We start from the raw sequence: 21,789 nt of genomic DNA on the forward strand, positions 1-21,789 counted from the left end.
ACAGTTGAATATTTGTACGCAGGGTGGAAACAATCTGTAGAGAGTTACATACAATGTTTGTATTGGTAAATATGAGCATATGGGACTGGGGATTGTATAGATTTAGGTTACAGACAGACGAACAGGGTCAGAGCCGCTCATGATGGAGAGGGTGTAGGTTCTTAAACAATAATGACGCCCCACACAACCCAAGAGCTATACATTTTATGCCTCATGGAGAGGTCTATTTTTCTAATTTTTACACAAAAGAAAAAGTCCATTTTCATCAGTGTTTAGTCACCAAGTTTGTTTTTACCATCAGTGCTTCATTATTGATTTACGCAAATGCAAAAAATAAAAAATATAAACTAGAATTGATAATGCATAGAAACACTGTGATAAGTAGACATTTTTTTAGAAAAAGAAAAAAGCATAAGTCATCCCACTGCAACAATATGCAAAAAAAAAAACCCACACAACAACTGCAAAGCTTCTCCCAGCTACTGCAATTCTAAGGCCGGCGTCACACTTGCGAGTTTTACGGACGTAAGAGCGCAGAAACTACGTCCGTAAAACACGCAAAACATATGGCACACTTATTCTCTATTCCCCTGCTCCTATCTGCCGTATTAAACTGATCAGCATTATACGGCTTTCTACGGCCGTAGAAAATCGCAGCATGCTGCGTTTGTTACCGTATTGCGCAAATAAAACATCAATGAAAGTCTATGGAAGCCCCAAAAATACGGATTACACACGGACCACCAGTGTGACTTGCGAGGAATACGCAGCGGTGTTAGCGAGAAAAGCCGGTAATTCATTGCGGTGTACAGTAAAATCACACTGACAGCTTACAGTAGAATAAATGTGTACACATAGAATAGGTAGGTATATATATATATATATATATAGATATATAGATATACATCTATATATATATATATATATATATATATATATATATCTCTATCTATCTATCTATCTATCTATCTATCTATATATATATATATATATATATCAGTGAGACACATATGTATATATATTATTACTTCATCCGGCGCGATATAGCAGAAAGCCGGTAATTCAATTACCGGCTTTTGCTTTCTCCTTCCTAAACTAAATTTTTTTTTGCATATTCCACACTACTAATGTCAGTAGTGTGTATGTGCAAAATTTGGCCGTTCTAGCTAGTAAATTAAAGGGTTAAATGGCGGAAAAAATTGGCGTGGGCTCCTGCACAATTTTCTCTGCTAGAGTAGTAAAGCCAGTGACTGAGGGCAGATATTAATAGCCTGGAGAGGGTCCACGGTTATTAGCCCCTGGCTAAAAACATCTGCCCCCAGCCACCCCAGAAAAGGCACATCTGGAAGATGCGCCTATTCTGGCACTTGGCCACTCTCTTCCCATTCCCGTGTAGTGGTGGGATATGGGGTAATGAAGGGTTAATGCCACCTTGCTATTGTAAGGTGACATTAAGCCAAATTAATAATGGAGAGGCGTCAATTATGACACCTATCCATTATTAATCCAATACTAGTAAAGGGTTAAAAAAAAACCCACACACATTATTAAAAATTAATTTAATGAAAAAAAATCACAAAGGTTGTTGTATTAATTTATTCTACTCTCAATCCACTCACTGAAGACCCTCGATCTGTAAATTAAAAAAATAATAAACCAACAATATACATACCTTCCGAGGATCTGTCACGTCCAACGATGTAAATCCATCTGAAGGGGTTAAAATATTTTGCAGCCACGAGCTTTGCTAATGCAACGTTGCTCATGTCTGCAAAACCCCGGAGAATGTAGGTAAAGTAGGTCATTGACCCATATTTACCTGCATTTGCGGTGAGGCGCCCTCTGCTGGTTGTTCCTAGATCGTGGGAACTTTCCTAGAAAGCTCCCTGGCTCGAGATCATAAGAGGCGCCCTCTGCTGGTTGTCCTCATATGTGTCTACTGACATATACAGTATATATATTTTTTTTTTAACACATGGATCCCTTGTATAGCCGTATGTCGGTTTTGCAAGCCTGTGATAAAAACACGCAGTACGGATGACATACGGATTACATATGGAGGATGTCATGCGCAAAAAACGCTGAAACACCCTGCCTACGGAGGAGCTACGGACCACTATTTTCGGGACTTTTCAGCGTATTACGGCCGTAATATACGGACCGTATTTTCATACGCTGTGTGTGACGCCGGCCTAACACAGACAAAAACTAATTGCAATGCCTCTGGGTTTTCCAGGATTATCAAACTATACATGTTTGGTATCTGCATAATCATACTGACCTGGGGAATCATTTCGAAGTCATGGAGAATCACACTGCCAGGTCAGTTTTACCCTAAATTGAACATGGAAAATAAATAAAAACTCAAAAAACTGTTGTGGAACTTTTTTTTTTTGCAATTTCAGCGCACTTGGAATGTTTTTCCCACTTTCCAGTACACTATGTGGTAAAATGAATGGTGTCTTTCAAAAGTACAATTTGTTCTGCAAAAAAACAAGCCTTCGTTTGGATATGAAGATGGAAAAAAAAAAAAAAAGATGGCTCTTGGAAGAAGGGGAGGAAAAAAAACTCCTGAAAATCGCCATGTCATGAAGGGGTTAATGGGGTGGTCCAAAGGTAAAGTAGTTTTCTTCCCAAATTCTTATCTATGTAGTGCCATAATCTAAACTATTTTCTAATATACCATATATACTCAAGAATAAGTCGACCCGAGTATAAGCCGAGGCACCCAATTTTACCTAAAAAAAAACTGGGAAAACTTATTGACTCGAGTATAAGCCTGGTATGCATTGTCCCCTCATCCCTATCTCGGTATGCATGGCTCCTCATCCCTATCCCGGTATGCATGGCTCCTTATTCCCATCCCGGTATGCAGGCTCCTCCTCCCTATCCTGGTATGCATGGCTCTTCATCCCTATCCTGGTATGCATGGCTCCTCATCCCCATCCTGGCATTATGCATGGCTCCTCATCCCTATCCTGGTATGCATGGCTCCTCATCCCTATCCTTGTATGCATGGCCTTATCCCTATCCTTATATGCATGGCCTTATCCTTATACTGGTATGATTGGCCCCCCATAAAAAAAAAAAACAAATGGTATACAGGTCGTACGCCCGAACAAAAGAGGGGGCGATTTTTTTAAAGCAGATGTCCAGACTGGAATCCCAATGGATTTTTACCTTAGATAGTTTAAAACCTAAAGGCCTCAACTGTGAACTGGAGTTATACGCCTTTTAATGTTATATGTTTTGTAGTTATTTACATTTTATTACCTGCCCAGAGGGGTGGCACTAGTGTGTTTTTATAGGACCACCATAATAACTGAGAATAGGATGGGAGTAACTAATAATTTGGGATGGTAGGTCCACTAGATGACTGTATCGTCAGTTGGGAGCTGTAAGTGACCAAATACAGCAATCTGGCCAGATACGTGTCCAAAATTACCATCAAGTTGTCATAAAGCGAGCCACACTAAATATTAGGGTGTTTTAGTTATATTTTAATGTAAACACACAACATCTCAATTTAATTTATTCTTAAGGTTTTTTATGTATTTTTATATATTTATGATCTTGAATAAAAGTGAAGTTTTAATTTTATATAGGTGGTTGTTTTAGATTATATTACATATTTGCGGGTAAAAGAATCAATCTAGCACAACATGGGAGGGCTCCATAGTTCCCAAAGGGTGACTATGGCAGAAATTAGTCCTGAACAATGTATGCAGGTACATCGAAAGAAACATCTTACAATGTGAGTTATGTATTGGGTAGTCATGAATTGATCCTCTTAATTAGAGGGTTAATTCATTAGTACTGGTTTTGGGGCTTGCTGTCACAAATAGGTATGAGGGGGGAATTAAATCAAGGACGGGGTACATGTGGAGCCTTTACATATGGAGCACTGAGCAATGGGCGGTAACCCTGATGAAGGAGTGCGTTACACTCTGAAACGCGTTGGTTGGAATTGGCCCTACCAAGGTTCCATAGGCCAGTGACGTCACACGCTGCTTGTCAGCGTCGGCCATCTTTCCTCGTGCATCCAGGGACGTCTCCGGCCGGGACGTCTCTGGTGCGGTGCTGCACGTAGCTTCACAAGTCCCCGTCAGCAATCCTCACCAGCGGTACCCGCTTCTACTTACGCCGGTACATGCATGCCCACTCTTGGAAGAGAACGAGGATTGTCCTCAGCTACAGTGAGCACCGCCACTTGTGGGTCCTGCACCTTGGCTCCCTGTAAGGAGACCAGCTGTTGGCACTTGTCACACACCTCCATACAGTGGATAGGTAAGCGAATCCACGACCATCAGGCACTGTCAACTGTTATGTTATCACCACTTGGTTTAGCTGGGTGCAGCATTAGTAGGTGGATGATATAGGGAGTTCAGCGTTTTTTCATTTTTTTCCCTTACTCCATATATGACAAGTATCAAGTGAGTTTTAAAAAAAAATAATATTGTGTAGTAGGTGGTGTTTGGAACCTTCGTGGACGGGGAGGTGTGTTATTATTTTATAACTCATTACGGATTGGTTCTAGGTTTGATCTTGGGCAGTTGTAGTGCGGTATTCCATGATATCAAAAAAATAAACCTTTAGGCTATGTGCCCACATTGCAGAATGTAAGCAGAATTTTCCTCACCAAAACCAGACTCCCTTGCCAGGAAAAGCGCGTTTTTATCGCGTTTTTCATGCGGTTTTTTTCCCCATGCGTGCCAATACAATTATATAGCGGCAAAATTCCGCAAAATTAATGAACATGCTGCGTTTTTTTCCGCGATGAGTATCTGCTGCGGAAAAAAAAATGCAGCATGGGCACAACAATGCGGAATTCCATTAAAAATAATGGGATGCGTTTTGTAAGCGTTTAAGCGTTTCCCCAGTGGAAAAACATGGAAAAAACGCTTAAAAAAGGCAACGTGGGCACAGCCTGACACTTACCTTCCTGCGCTCCCTCGCAGCGTCTTGAAAAGGAGTTTGTCTTTGGACCACCCGTTTAACCATTTAAATGCCGATGTCAGTGACGGGGAGCTGATGAGTTACCATTGCAGTGGGTCGGGCTGCTGAAGGCCCCTTAACTGCCACTTTATTTCTCTGAGGTTCAGGCAGAATGTCGCAATTTCACTATACACTGCAATACTGAGGTATTGTAATATATGGTATAAAAACTCCTTTTTCAAAAGTCAAGAAATTATTTTTATCTAGATATAAGTGTTTGGTATTCTCATGACCAAAAAGTACGATCTATGAATATTTCAAACGATTGTTAAATGCAGAGAAGGGAAAAAAAGCATTCAAAGTGTCATATGTACACTAAAATTGTATGCAGCAAAGCACAGAAAAATCAAATAGTTACCAAGCTTTATGGAGAGTAAAATAAGAGTATGTGCACACATGAAGTATTTGCTGCAGACATTTCTGCAGCAAAAATGTATCTCTTAGGGCTCATATTCATCTGTGTGCAATATAATAAAAGAAAAAAAAAAATAGGATTGCGCTATGACTAATGTTATTCACTGATTTAGTGCTCATCTGTTGAGTTTTTCCTCCACTAGAGTCTGGATGAGAAAAAAATAAAATAAAAAAAACCACAGAAAGCAGTGAGTGGACGCGCAGATCGAACAAGAATGCAAGTCAATGGGTGTGAGAAAATTTAAAAAAAAAAAAAAAAAAAAAAAAAAAAAAAAAAGGGCGGTACGCAGGAGACCATCCATCCGTATCCCATCCAATTTTCATGGCTACATTACCATGCTGTTGCATAGAACACTGAATGGTCCTGTAAATGACTGGAGAATAATAGTTGCAGAGAAAAAAAATAAAACATTACATATGGATGTTATGTGAGAAATAAAAAAAATCGTATTGTACTCGCATGACATGTGCCCTACTTTTCTGGATCAACATTGAAGCGATGTTTTAAATGCAAAGGAGTGCGAGCCCTTAGCATGAAAACTGCAGCGTAAAATACACTTATTTTTTTACCACATTTTTTATGTATTTTCTACTTGTGTATTTGTTTCCATGCATTGGGATGGGTGAAAAGTGCTGCTAAAATGCTGAAAGAATTAACACGTTGCTGATATGAAACTGCTTCAAATCTGCAAGGAGTAAATAAGCAATGTGGGCATGAGACTTCAGAAATCTGTTTCACCTTGCCCATACTAGGAAATGTTTCAGTTTTTGTGACAATACTGAGAGGAAAAAAAAAAAAAGGTACTTCAACACAATAAATACTTAACATGTGCACTCATCTTAAAAAAGTCTCATTTAAAGATTTTTCTGTTTTTTCATGACTATGAAAATTGTACATTCACACTGAAGGCATCAAAACTATGAATTAACACATGTGGAATTATATACTTAACAAAAAAGTGTGAAACAACTGAAATTATGTCTTATATTCTAGGTGCTTCAAAGTAGCCACCTTTTGCTTTAATGACTGCTTTGCACATGCTTGGCATTCTCTTGATGAGCTTCAAGAGAAAGTCACTGGGAATGGTTTTCAATTCACAGGTGTGACCTGTCAGGATTAATAAGTGGGATTTCTTGCCTTATAAATGGGGTTGGGACCATCAGTTGTGTTGAGCAGAAGTCTGGTGGATACACAGCAGATAGTCCTACTGAATAGGCTGTTAGAATTTGTATTATGACAAGAAAAAAGCAGCTAAGTAAAGAAAATCGAGTGGCCATCATTACTTTAAGAAATGAAGGTCAGTCAGTCCGAAAAATTGGGCAAACTTTGAAAGTGTCCCCAAGTGCAACCCAGTGCTTTCAGACCTCAAATAATGCAAGGAAAATACTAAGAAACAACAATACTAAATGTTTTAACTCAGGAAGAGTTCAGAAATCAATTTTGTGGAATAACCATGATTTTTATTCACAGCTTTCATACGTCTTGGCATGCTTGCCACCAGTCTTTCACACTGCTCCTGGCGTAAAAATTTAAGCAGTTCTTTGTTTGATGGCTTGTGACTATCCATAATCCTCTTGATTACATTCCAGAGGTGTTCAGGTCTGGAGATTGGGCTGCCCATGACAGGGTTTTGATGTGGTGGTCTCTTAACTTTTGCCAGAGATGGATGGATGTATTATATGTAAACCTATGGAAAACCAAATGCACAGCTCACATGCTGCAGAAAACACTGCACGGAAACGCTGCAGTTTATTTTCTGCAGCATGTCAATTCTTTGTGTGGATTCCACAGCGTTTTACACCTGTTCCATAATTGGAATCCGCAGGTGTAAAAACGCATGTGAAAACCACAAAAAAAAAAAAAAAAGCGGTAAATCCGCAGGTAAAATGCAACGTTTGCACATACCCTTAAGGTTTTTGGAACAAAACTGTAGGAAATGCCTGCTGAAAAAAAAAAAAAAATGCAGAAAGAAGAGACATGCTGCAGTTTGCTAAAACGCAGCAGTTTTTGAAATCAGTCAGAAAAAAAACCAATGTATGTGCATGAGATTTCTGAAATCTCATAGCTTTTGTTGGTACTGTTGCGTTTTTTTGCTTCTTTTTAAATGCAAATTTTAAGCAACATGTGAACATAGCCTTAGGCCATATTCACACTTTCAGCACCGGTGAGCTTTTTACCTCAGCATTTGTAAAGGAACCTTCACACTGAGCGACTTTAGAACGATAACTATAGCGATCCGTGACGTTGCAGCGTCCTGGATAGCGATATTGTTGTGTTTGACACGCATCAGCGATCAGGATCCTGCTGTGAGATCGCTGGTCGGAGCTGAAAGGCCAGAACTTTATTTTGTCGCTGGATCACCCGCTGACATCGCTGAATCGGCGTGTGTGATGCCGATTCAGCGATGTCTTCACTTGTAACCAGGGTAAACATCGGGTTACTAAGCGCAGGGCCGCGCTTAGTAACCCGATGTTTACCCTGGTTACCATTGTAAATGTAAAAAAAACCAAACACTACATACTTACATTGCGGTGTCTGTCCCCTCGCCGTCAGCTTCCCACACTGACTGTGAGCGCCGGCCGTAAAGCACAGCGGTGACGTCACCGCTCTGCTTTATGGCCGGCCGGCGCTGACACAGTGCAGGGAAGCTGAGGCCGGGGAACAGACACCGGAATGTAAGTATATAGTGTTTGTTTTTTTTTTTTTAAATTTACAATGGTAACCAGGGTAAACATCGGGTTACTAAGCGCGGGCCTGCGCTTAGTAACCCGATGTTTACCCTGGTTACCAGGGGACTTTGGCATCGTTGGTCGCTGGAGAGCTGTCTGTGTGACGACCAGACAGCGACGCTGTGCCATTTCTTTTTTCACATATAGCGCCTGTACCTATGGGGTTGTTCACATCAGATTTTTTTTCCTCGGACCGAGAGACATGTCCGATATTATTCCAAATGTTGGATTAAAATCTGCAATGCAAGTCTATGGGTCAGTGAAAATAAAAAAAATCTGACAACATTTAGATGCCATGCGATTTTTCAATGACTATTTGGAGAAGGTGGAAAAACTGTTGTCATCAGTGAAGAGAAAAAAAAAAAAACTGATGAAAATCTGACTAAACTCCCATGAAACCCTGCTGAAAGTCACGGATGAAACTCAGTCCGTTTTTCTGTTACGTCAAAAAACTGACATCTGAATGAGGCCGAAAGCCACGTTTACACTTTGAGTATTTGGTTAGCATATTACATCAGTATTTGTAAGCCAAAACCGGGACTGGAACAGTCAGTGGAATAGTATAATAGCAACATATCACCACTTCTGCATTTTTTGCTCACTCATGGTTTTGACTTAGAAATACTGAGATAAAAAAACTCACCAAATACTCAAGGTGTGCACATGGCCTAAGACTACCCAGACCTATAGACATCACCGTGCATTACAGCTGGAAATGGCAGAGTTTATAAATGCCCAGAGAGACAGAGCAAAACGCACCTACTGCGAATATGACCCACAAGAAAATGTATAAAAATTGGCACTTGGAGTAGTTGTCCATATGGAGGTGGCACATGGAGTCTTTGCAGCCATGTGCAGTTGTATAGTGCTCATTATGTCACCTTATTATTGAGCAATGCTCCTAGGGCTCAAAGAAGAGCATCCAAATCTCTGATCTAAGGACCAATGAGTGGAACAGACTACCACTAGAGGTAGTGAGTTCTCCTTCAATGGAAGTCTTCAAACAGAGGTTGGACAGACATCTATCTGAGATGGTTTAGTGAATCCTGCATTGAGCAGCGGTTGGATTCGGTGACCCTGGAGGTCCCTTCCACATCTAACATTCTAGGATTCTATGACTTACGAGGGCTCGGCTGCTGCCTTTATACCTTTGTGACGCACATGAGATGTAAAAGTGACTAGAACTACGATAATACAGAGACCAAACAAGCCTATGCAGCATCATTTTCTCATGTCCCAAAAGGTTGTGAAGCTCACAATGAAGGACAGTATTGATGATCAGGTTTAGCACTGTAGGAAGAGCCTAGCTCCCGAGCCGCATCTCATCAATCAACATTGGCAGAAACTCTGCCCTATTCATAATCCACTGAGCCTTGGATGATCCTCGGTTTCTCCCTGCTGTTTACACAGACCCATTATACTCTCAGCATTCTTTAGTGCTTGTCATTCAGGATGATACACAATCAGAAGTGATAGAAAACTCCTAGTCTAGGGGCCAACCAAATATAATCACTGTAGATGTTCCTACAGAGACAGGCTTCCACTTGGCAAACAAAAAGAAGGTACGATGAAATATTAACTAAAAGTAATAGAATTGTTCCTGACCTAGTTATGATGATTTCCTTGTCTGAATGAGGCAGGTGAACACTCAACCCCTTCATCTAAAAAAAAGAAAGGGAAAAAAAAAAAAAAAAAAAAGAGAACGAAGACTAGCCCAAATATATTATCGGGTCAGCGGTTTGGCACCTGAGACATTGTGCAAAGCAGTGTTTAGACATGCAACATTAACCTGAATCAGACAAGCAAGTAGAACTAATTAAGTGAGAAATATCCATCCTTCGGGAGAGGAAGGGGCTGTGTAGTCAGCGTGGGGGATTTCCGTCAGTCAGCGAAAAACAAAATTGCGTCTTGCGTCTTACAACACCAAAGTAAAATGCAGTTTTAATGAAGTACCATTTGTCTGCTTACATCAGTCACTGCAAATCATCTAAAATTCAGGAAGGGCAAGTAAGTTAAAGCAAAGGACAGAAAAGGCACTTGACTACTGAATTCAAGGGATTTTCATAAAAAATACCTAGAAAATTTAAAGGGAATGTGCCTTTTTGAGCATATAATCTGATCCAAGGACAGCAGTTTATGGAGAATGGAATGGAGAAAATTGAAACATTATTTTCGGGTGGGGGCAGAAAATTGAGGCGCGGTGGAAGACTCTTTCAGGCCGGCGTCACACTAGGCGTAAGTAAATACGGTCCGTTTTTTACGGCCGTAATACGCAGTAATTGTCCCAAAACACTGTTCCGTATTCAATGCGAGGATGCGATTTTTACGCACAAATTTATCCGTGTGTCATCCGTATGGCGATTTTTTTTTTTTTTTTTTTTTTTTTTTTTTTCCTCTCTCGCAGGCTTGCAAAATGGACATATCATGGATCCATCGGCTCAAATATTCTTAAAAACATATATATTTCAATTGCCGGCTTTTCCTATCTCCTTCACAAACCCGACAGGATATGAGATATGGTTTACATACAGTAAACCATCTCATATCCCTTCTTTTATTACCGGTATATGTACACCTATACTATGTGTACACATTTATTCTAACTATTCTATCAGTGTGATTTTACTGTACACCGCGCTGAATTACCAACTTTTCTATAGAACAGCGCTGCGTATTTCTCGCAAGTCACACGCATGGCCCGTGTGTAATCCATATTTTTCTCACCCCCATAGACTTTCATTGGCGGATTTTTTGCGCAATACGCTGACAAACGCAGCATGCTGCGATTTTCTCAGCCTGTAAAATAAGGCAGAGAAATATACGGCAGATAGGAGCTGCCCCATGGAGAAACATTGGTCCGTGTGCAATGCATTGTTTTTGCGCCTCTCATACATCCGTATTCCTCTCTAGTGTGACCCTGGCCTAAAAATGGACCGGACAACACTTTTGGCCATAACTGTATATCCCCATCCTGGTAATATGTCCCTTATCCGGGTATATGATTTCTTATTCAGGTCCCCATGCTTGTAATATGTCCCCTGCTCTATTGATTAATGCGCAGAAATAAACACAAAACAATTACCATATATCCACCCTCCCTCCGCTACCTGGCCACGTGGAGTCCCCTACTGAAAGCCGGCAGCTGACTTCAGGGTGCAAGCGACACAAGTGCACGATGTCACTACCATGTTCTCTTAGTCATGTGCACGCCGATGTCAGCTGCTGGCCTCTGACTGGCCGGCAGCGTGTATTGCCTTGCTCGGACCCAACGGGTCTACACGCAACAATACACTTCTACTGGATGTGCGTCAAGAGGTTAAAGAAGCACTCCTACCATCCAAATTTTTATCCTCTTAATATATTGCTGTCATATTAGACAGCACTGTGTACTTACAGTTGCTCATTTTGCTTTTCTACCCATCTATTTCTTCTCTTTTTCATTAGATCTATGACATCACGTGATTAAAAACAGACAATCCTTCTAAGCTCTATGTAGAAACAGGATGTCAATTTTCCCATAAGTTTGCAAATGTCAATGGCAGGGGGAGGGGTGGAGCAGCTGTTAGGCCGGTTTCACAAGTCAGTGGCTCCGGTACGTGAGATGACAGTTTCCTCACGTACCGGAGCCACTGACACACGTAGACACATAAAAATCACTGCATCTGTTCAGATGTCAGGGATTTTTTGCGGACCGTGTCTCCGTGTGCCAAACACGGAGACATGTCAGTGTTCGTGGGAGCGCACGTATTACACAGTCCCATTAAAGTCAATGGGTCCGTGTAAAACACGTACCGCACACGGACGTTGTCCGTGTGCAGTCCATGTGCCGTGCAGGGGACAGCGCTACATTAAGCGCTGTCCCCCCCACTGGTGCTGAATCCGGGATTCATATCTTCCCTGCAGCAGCGTTTGCTGCAGAGAAAATATGAATAATAGTGTTTTAAAATAAAGATCTATGTGTCCCCCGCCCTCCCACCCCCTGTGCGCCCCCCCGCTGTTCTGAAAATACTCACCCGCCTCCCTCATTGGATGTCGCTGCTTCCTGGTCTGGCCGCATCTTCTCCTGTATGCGGTCACGTGGGGCCGCTCATTTACAGTAATGAATACGCGGCTCCACCTCCCATAGGGGTGGAGCCGCATATTTATTACTGTAATTGAGCGGCCCCACGTGACCGCTCATACAGTAGAAGGTGCGGCCAGGACAGGAAGCAGCGCCAGCCAGCGAGGGAGCCGGGTGAGTATTCCTGGAACAGTTTCTGATTAAACCACATATGAAGTACTGAATGTAAAATCAGCAGAAGTAGTTTTTACATGTGGTTTTCAATTCTGCTGTTTTTCACAGCTGGTATCAATGCAGGAAAAAATCCACAACAACGATATACATAGAGCATTCTGTCATTTCAAAGTGCAGTGTGCGCTAAAACCAACACAAAACCACAGAAAAAAAATATGCAAAGTGTGAATGAGAGCTCATAAATTCCCATTCAATAACACTGCACATCTGGCAGCAGTGGTAAAATACAGTAAGCGTCAAGCCGATAAAGTGACTTGTATATAGCCTATAGGAATTCATGAGTAAAAGTTTTGTGCTCAATTTTTGGGGATATGTATTATTCCAACATTGAATTGAAAGTGTTGGCAGGACTAACACACAGCTTTTGAACTGATTTATTGCTGCAACAAGTGATGGTCTACAAGAGTATATGGAATTACGTCAGTTGTATGTGCGCTAAAATTTTTATTGAAAAAAAAAGTCACATTGAGGGCAAATTATCACAGTGAAAACACAGCAAATGCTCTTCTGCATATTAGCTTGCAGAGAATCTACTGTGCCATCATAGTGCAAGATATTTTAAGAAATCTCATGTTCATTCTGCAAAATAAATTTGCAGTGTAAATTGCCAAGAGCTACGGGTGTGAAATCCATAGATCATAAATTTATGCTGCAGATGTAGGTATTAGGCTATGTGCACACGTCAGGAATCTTTGCAGAAATTTCCTGAACCAAACCGGACTTTTTCCGCAGGAAATCCACATGCGTTTTTTTTGCACGTTTTTAGCGCTTTTTTTTTGCGGATTTTGCTTTTTTCCATAGCTTCCCAAATGAAATATATAGCGGCAAAATGCGAAAAATCTGCAAAATTAATTAACATGCTGTGGTTTTTTTTTTTAACCACAATGCGTTTTTTTTTTCGTGGAAAAATACGCAACATGTGCACAAAAGTTGCGGATTGCATTCTATTAATACGATCCGTTTTTTTTCACGGTTTTATCGCGTTTTTATAGCGAAAAAAACGTGAAAAATCCAGAACGTGTGCACACAGCCTTAGGCTGGTTTCACACGTCAGTGGCTCCGGTACGTGAGGTGACAGTTTCCTCACGTACCGGAGCCACTGACACACATAGACGCATTCAAATCAATGCATCTGTGCAGATATCATTGATTTTTTGCGGACCGTGTCTCCGTGTGCCAAACACGGAGACATGTCAGTGTTCATGGGAGCGCACGGAATACACGGACCCATTAAAGTCAATGGGTCCGTGTAAAACACGTACCGCACAGGGACGTTGTCCGTGTGCCGTGCAGGAGACAGCGCTACAGTAAGCGCTGTCCCCCCCACTGGTGCTGAAGCCGCCATTCATATCTTCTCTGCAGCAGCGTTTGCTGTAAAGATGATATGAATAATCCTTTTTTTTCTTTTGTTTCTCGTGTTTAAAATAAAGGTCCATGTCCCCACCCCCCTCCCACCCCCTGTGCGGCCACCCGCTGTTCTTAAAATACTCACCCGGCTCCCTCGCTGGCTGGCGCTGCTTCCTGTCCTGGCCGCACCTTCTACTGTATGAGCGGTCACGTGGGGCCGCTCAATTACAGTGATGAATATGCGGCTCCACCCCTATGGGAGGTGGAGCCGCATATTAATGACTAATCGTCGGCGCCACGTGACCGCTCATACAGTAGAAGGTGCGGCCAGGACAGGAAGCAGCACCAGCCAGCGAGGGAGCCGGGTGAGTATTTTAAGAACAGCGGGTGGCCGCACAGGGGGTGGGAGGGGGGTGGGAACATGGACCTTTATTTTAAACACGAGAAACAAAAAAAAAAGGATTATTCATATCATCTTTACAGCAAACGCTGCTGCAGAGAAGATATGAATCGCGGGTTCAGCACCAGATGCAGGGGACCGCGCTAAACTTTAGCGCTGTCTCCTGCACGATGCGTGTGGTACCCAGTGGGCACACAGGCGGCACACATGTGCCACACTGGTGTGCCACAGAAACGCAGGGGCACACGGACATGGATAATTCCGGTACCTATTTTTCCGGTACCGGAATTATCTGGACGTGTGGGACTGCCCTTAAGGTCACCATTTGCAATACAAAGGAAGATATGCTAGGAGATGTAGATGACCAAGAGCTATAGAGACACAGGATGATGCATGCATCAGGCAAAACCTGTGTTGAGCTCAGCAACAAGTTGACAGACATGGTTGGCTATTAAAGGGGCTTTCCGATAAACAAAGTAGATTTTAATCAATAGATCTTGGAATAGTAATAAGTTCCATTATTTCATGCATTACATTTTTTTCCCCATGCCAAGATAATCTTATATATGTGCCCCTGCTGTGTCCTGTGTAATGGCTGTGTCTGACCGTACAGGAACACGGTCTGATCATACCACAGCTCCTGGACAGGGGAGGGAAGCAAAAGAGTATACAGATATTACAGTATGAGATCACAGCTGATTCTTTCTGTGAGGTAAAGTTTACAAACAATCCTCTTCATGCTGTAATATCTGGTGGGAACGTACCCTTAAATTGGTTGTCCAGTGAAAACAAGTTATTGCCTAGCTATATAATAAGTGATAACTTGCTTGATTGATGGGTGTCTCACTGCTGGGACCTGCATTTTTATCCATGAAGTGGAATTTTTTTATCCAAGTTACAAAATGGAGCAGAAGGTTGGCTTCCCGACCCCTGATCAGTTCATTCTTTATGTGGCTGCCAGAAAAGGTTGATGGCAGCCTTGTAAGGGGCCCCATAGTGCCCCTTTCAGTTGGAGCCCACGCGATCTATACATTGTCAATTACTTGATTTCTCCTTTAATAAAAGGCATCTCATTTTCAATGTAGAATTATTTCTTTAAGCATCAAGTGCGTCCATACAACACAACGTCTACATGAAATAAAAAAAAAAAAAATAAAAAAAAAAAGAAAAGGAACAGACTTTATACCAGGTTTCACTCATTTAAAAAGATGATAATCCTTTGTAACTGCTTGGCTACACAATCCAAATATGAATTCACCTCCCACTGCTCCATGTAATCCCGGAGGGAGCTGCTATCCGACGCCACCGTACTGTCTGTATACATAGGAGCGCTGCTCATTCACATTCCTATGCAGAATGAGGCCAATAGGGTGAGGGGGATTGTGATTAGTCAAAATAGTATGGGATAGAGGTTAACCCCAAATAACCATGAGAACCCTTGCTTTTTCACAAAAACAACTCTATAATATAATGGCAACAAGAATATATACACATTATATTGTGTATAATGTAGAATGAAAGTGAATGTGACTTTTTTTCTTCATAACTTGTTTGTTGGAGTGGAGCTTTTTTAATGCTTGATGGACTGTGCAAATAAAGTTATGTCATTTTTTTCATAGAAATGTGACAGTTGGAAGATCTTCATACAATCTTCAGCAAAGCAGAAGAAACCATCCAATATTATGCAACATTCAATATTTAGCTTGGAAAGAAAAAAGAAAAGTAGGCCCTCACTTTTCAACTTGACAAATAAAAAATCTAAAAAAAGTAGTCATGGCTGACTGATAATCCTCATGTAAGATGGACATTTGCTTGTTTTAGAGGATACTCATATCACAGGCGTTGGATATACAGCAAATTTATCCTTCATTGCTTTGGGTGAAAAATAAGCTGCAGATCACAGTTAAAAGAAAGGAAAGAGGAGCTCCATGTATAATATCGCAATGGCAAATAGATAGGCAAGGGAAAGAACCGCTCACCTGAAAAACACAATGAGGCAAGCCACACCATGGTGGGGAGGAATTGGAGAATGGAGTTGTTTCCCAGATGCTGCCATGAAGAGTAAGAGGCTGGATGTGCGTCACTGGAGAATGTATTCATACATGTTTTGGGGATGTTTCGACTCTTTCCTCAGACCCATGTTTGACCCAAGTCAAACTGTCCCCGAAACGCATTGTATGAGTAAATGCTCCACATCCAGCCTCCTACTGTTCTTGGCAGCGACCAGGACATGCCACTTTTTTATTCAGTCACTGCATATTACAGTGTCAACATTCTGGATGAGATTTTACAGAACCTATTCTACACGATGTGGAGATAATCTGCTGGTCAATATATACTGCTGATTACCACTGCTATGCAAAGAGTGAATGCTGCGGCAAACACCACAGTAAATTATACAGTGGAAAAGGTATCATTTTGTATGAATGTTGCCATAAAGCTATCACCCGGATGGATGCATTCATACTGTTCTGTACAGAAAAGATATATATCTTTGTACCATGTTAGCCAGTAGATAGAAAAATATTTAGAATTGAGAGTCCTCAGTGGTTGATACTGAAAAGATGGTAACAAATTGCAAGCTTTCGAGACTACTCAGGCCTCTTCATCAGGCATAGACTAATACAACATCTGAGGAATCACATATTTATACACGACACCAATTCACATCAGGACTACAAGATCCCAGGTACCTTCAGCTGCATCACATCTAATATGGTGTACTTAATTATTTGCACTAAATGTCCAACTGTGGGTCTATATGTGGGGGAGACATGGCAGAAACTTAGAACAAGGATAAATTCTCACCGCCACACAATAAGAGAAAAAAGATTGGATCTACCGGTGGCCAAACATTTTTGTATGCCTGATCATAGCACCATGGATCGGAAATTACTTGTATTGAAAGGTAACTTCAAATCTCAGAGAGACAGGAGAATCCTGGAGTATAAATTTATGGCAACCTTTGACACACTTAGTGCAGGAATGAATGTGTCGCATGGATTTATGTCTTTTTACATCAATTAAGGAATCTGTACTTCAGACCTTATGGGGCGTCATAACAGAACCAGACCCCAATCAGAGGACAATAAACATTCACTCTTTATCTAGGAACTGTTCCAATATTTATGGACACAACTGTTTATCACTCTCCCATAATGACAGTTCTGTGCTGTGTTGTGTATAAATATGTGATTTTTCAGATGTTGTAGTAGTCTATGCCTGATGAATAGGCCTGGGTAGTCTCAAAAGCTTGCAATTTGTTACTATCTTTTCAGTTAGCCATTAAAAAGGTATCAACCACTGAGGACTCTCAATTATAAATATTTTTCTACTGCTCTGAACACATTTTCCGTCAATTGAAAAAAGGAGAAAAGAAAAAAAACTTCACAAACAACACCACGAGGCTAATTTATTGCAGGGCTAAGCAACAACAATTCACATTTTCCCTTTTCAATCAATGCAAAATCATTGGGGTATGTTCACACACTGCAAGTCTTCCATCCCGATTTCCAAAATGTAACCCGGGGGAGATGTTACCAAATATTATCAACACGGTGGGGAAAAAAATCTGCAGTGGAAATGGATTTCAAATCCCCATTATGTAAAATTTATGCAGCAGAGTTGATAACAGATTTCAACCTTTCATTGCATAGGAAATCAGTAGCAAGTCTGCATCAAAATTTGCAGATTTTGGTACAAGTTGTTTAAGAAGTTTGTACAGTGGTCTGTACCTTTAGGATACGTTCCCCTGATGAGTATTTGGCGAGTTGTTCCATGTCACAGATTTTATGTACCTATTAGATCACTTGCATTTTTTTCCTTGTGCTTTTATCAAGTTTTTTTTCACTGATTTTTATCTTTTTTGTCATGTTTTAATTAAAGCTGCTTGGTTTTTGACACTTCCTGGCTTTGAGCAAACTTTATTGATAGTTCCACGTGTAGTTAACATGTGGTTTTGCAGGGGAAGCAATTTAAAAATACATATACATTATTACCTTTGCATTTTCTGTATCTAATGATAATCTATGAGGAAAATCTGCACATAAAACTCAGCATATTTGCAAAAGAAATTGTCATGTTTCAGATTTAAAAACAAGGGCCGTAGGTCATTTTACTCTGCAGAAAACATTCCCACCCACTTTGTTGTAATTAATTTTTTTTTGCAGTGCAAAAATACGCTCTCAAAAATTCAACAAAAACTCATTGTGAGTACCTACTATTAGATTTCTGCTAAGATTTAGACACTTTAAATTAAAGTGAGCTCTGCATTATAATACAAGATGTTAATCTGAATGAATGAAATTAGGAATTGTTATATTAACCCCTTCATGACCAGGGGATTTTTCGTTTTTCCGTGTTCGTTTTTCGCTCCCCTCCTTCCCAGAGCCATAACTTTTTTATTTTTCCGTCAATTTGGCCATGTGAGGGCTTATTTTTTGCGGGACGAGTTGTACTTTTGAACGACATCATTGGTTTTAGCACGTCGTGTACTAGAAAACGGGAAAAAAATTCCAAGTGCGGTGAAATTGCAAAAAAAGTGCAATCCCACATTGGTTTTTTGTTTGGCTTTTTTGCTAGGTTCACTAAATGCTAAAAATGACCTGCCATTATGATTCTCCAGGTCATTACGAGTTCATAGACACCTAACATGACTAGGTTATTTTTTATCTAAGTGGTGAAAAAAATTTCCAAACTTTGCTAAAAAAAAAAAAAAAAAAATTGCGCCATTTTCCGATACTCGTAGCGTCTCCATTTTTCGTGATCTGGGGTCGGTTGAGGGCTTATTTTTTGCGTGCCGAGATGACGTTTTTAATGATAGCATTTCGGTGCAGATACGTTCTTTTGATCGCCCGTTATTGCATTTTAATGCAATGTCGCGGCGACCAAAAAAACGTAATTCTGGCGTTTCGAGTTTTTTTCCCGCTACGCTGTTTAGCGATCAGGTTAATACTTTTTTTTATTTGATAGATCGGGCAATTCTGAGCGCGGCGATACCAAATATGCGTAGATTTGATATTTTTTTTATTGATTTATTTTGATTGGGGCGAAAGGGGGGTGATTTAAACTTTTATGTTTTTTTTATTTTTTTCACATTTTTTTAAACTTTTTTTTTTAACTTTTGCCATGCTTCAATAGCCTCCATGGGAGGCTAGAAGCAGGGACAGCACGATCGGCTCTGCTACATAGCAGCGATCTGCTGATCGCTGCTATGTAGCAGAATTGCACGTGTGCTGTGAGCGCCGACCACAGGGTGGCGCTCACAGCGACGGGCAATCAGTAACCATAGAGGTCTCAAGGACCTCTATGGCTACAATGGAGACGCATCGCCGACCCCCGGACATGTGACGGGGGTCGGCGATGACGTCATTTCCGGCCGCCCGGCCGGAAGCGGTAGTTAAATGCCGCTGTCTGCGTTTGACAGCGGCATTTAACTAGTTAATAGGTGCGGGCAGATCGCGATTCTGCCCGCGCCTATTACGGGCACATGTCAGCTGTTCAAAACAGCTGACATGTCCCGGCTTTGGTGCGGGCTCACCGCGGAGCCCTGCATCAAAGCAGGGGAGCCGGCATCGGACGGTATAGTACGTCCGATGCCGGTAAGGGGTTAAAGCCTTGCACTAGTGTGTGTGCAGCATTTTTTTAAAAAAGTTACTATTTTTCTTTAGTTACTTTTGTTTTGCTTATGTTTATGGAAAATAGATCATAAAGTTATCAAAAATAATTAACAGAATAAAGGGTGTTAATTAAGCAAAGTTTTTTTTTTAAAAATCAATTGCATTTGAGTCATTCATTCAATTATGGAAGGCAGAAAACCAAAGCGATGAACTGCCAGCTCTGCTCGGGGCCCGTTTCTGGCTCCCAGCTGCTCTCCTTGTGAATGGCATACAGGGATGTGTTAGTCACATAACATGAAAAGCTACTAAGATGCTCTATAAACAAATTAGAAACCGGCAGAATCTAAAGACGTTAACAAAAAGATCCATTAAGTCATGTACACATCTCCCCACAACACTGCGGACATTTTTAAAGTAAACACCCAGTGTATATTATTCCCAGCGGAAAAGTTAAGAGTTTAACTCACCTCCATAAAACCTCATGTGAAATGTCCCACACCATTTTTTGTAGTACAGTGCAGGAAAAAACGTTTCAGACAATGTTGACCCAGAAAGTGCAGTCATCCTGACTACACTGAGCAAACACTGGCAATGAAGTGTTTAAATAACCCCCTATGGTATGAAAGAGCTGACAACTATGTCCCGATGGTAATAAAATTCACACCCTTGCACCAGGTCTTTTGAATCCTATCAGTCAAAACAAAATTATGCATTTAGTTTTTATTCCCATCACCTGTAGGCATGTTATATTAAATTCTTTGAAAAATCGTGATATAGTTATTATTCATTTTTAGTGCACCATTGCTTCCATGGTGCCGTACAGGTGAAAAGTGGTTACATACAAAATACATTGAACATATTAACAATGACAGACTGGTACAGAGAGTAAAGGGCCTTGCTCTTGTGGGCTTACGGTCTACAGGATAATGGAGAAAAAGACAGTAGGTTGGAGGATTGCGGCAGATCCGATGGTGGTGAGGTGGCATTGAGGTCATTGTAGACTGTAGCTTTCTACAAGAGATGGGTTTTAAAGTTCCATCTGAAAGTTCTGAGTTTGGTGGATCATCATACATGTTGGGACACAGAATTTCAGAAAATGGGGGATACTTGGGAGAAGTATTGGAGGCGATTGGGTAAGGAACGTACAAATGTGGAGAAGAGAAGAAGGTCTTAGGAGGACTGGAGAGTACATTTGAAGCAATCAGTATTGTTTTTCTTTTTTACATTTAGATTTGTTTCTTCATCAAAATAGTTAACATCCCACATACAGTCCAAGAGAATGTTTTTTTTTTTTTATATCCCATTAACATTATCAGGTAAAAAAAATCTACATAGATTTTTGTCCATGTTGTGTACATTTGGGTGAACATTAGTTACAGTAATACTGACTGAACGCAGTGAGAAATTTTCATATAAAAAGGGACTTACAAAATTAACAATGATTTACAAAACCATCCATAACTTAACCTATACATCTCTGATCTAACCTCACAATATATATTATCTGGCCCTTCGCAGACACCCTTCTCTTTCCTTTTCTCTACTCACACAACAGTATCCAAGTTTTCTCCGATGCCTTCCCCCATACTGTGGACTTCGCAAATCCAACTAATCAGTCTCTCCCAAACTTTCAAATTAAAGAGAATCTGTCACATGAAAAAATGCTATTAACCTACAGCTATGGAGTTAATTGACAGGTTAATAGCGTTCTGAACAAGCTCGGCGCAGGAACTTGGATCCCAACTTAACTAGTCATGGGGGTGGTGTTGACTAGGTTCAGTCACAGTTGTGTGGAGAGAGCAACCGCCACACCAACAGCAGTTCAGCAAAAGAGATGGCTGTCAGGCAGCACCTGCGGGGAGGGGGAATAAAACCGCCGCTCTTTATACATGGAACAGTGACTGAACCTCTGTGGGCTCCAACCTCGTGACTGAAACCCAAATGCTACTGGAAGGACTAAAGTTAATTTCCTCCCGGCAGTGTGGTCTAAG

At 41.0% G+C, this 21,789-nt stretch overlaps 1 protein-coding gene across 2 annotated transcripts in view; it reads right to left on the reverse strand.

The window, feature by feature from the left end:
• Window positions 1–21,789, reverse strand: part of SULF1 (sulfatase 1) — a 206,263-nt gene that overhangs the window by 100,519 nt on the left and 83,955 nt on the right. The gene's annotated exons all lie outside the window — the stretch shown is intronic.

The sequence above is a fragment of the Ranitomeya imitator genome, chromosome 6, assembly GCF_032444005.1.
Source record: "Ranitomeya imitator isolate aRanImi1 chromosome 6, aRanImi1.pri, whole genome shotgun sequence".
NCBI classification, from domain to species: Eukaryota; Metazoa; Chordata; class Amphibia; order Anura; family Dendrobatidae; genus Ranitomeya; species Ranitomeya imitator.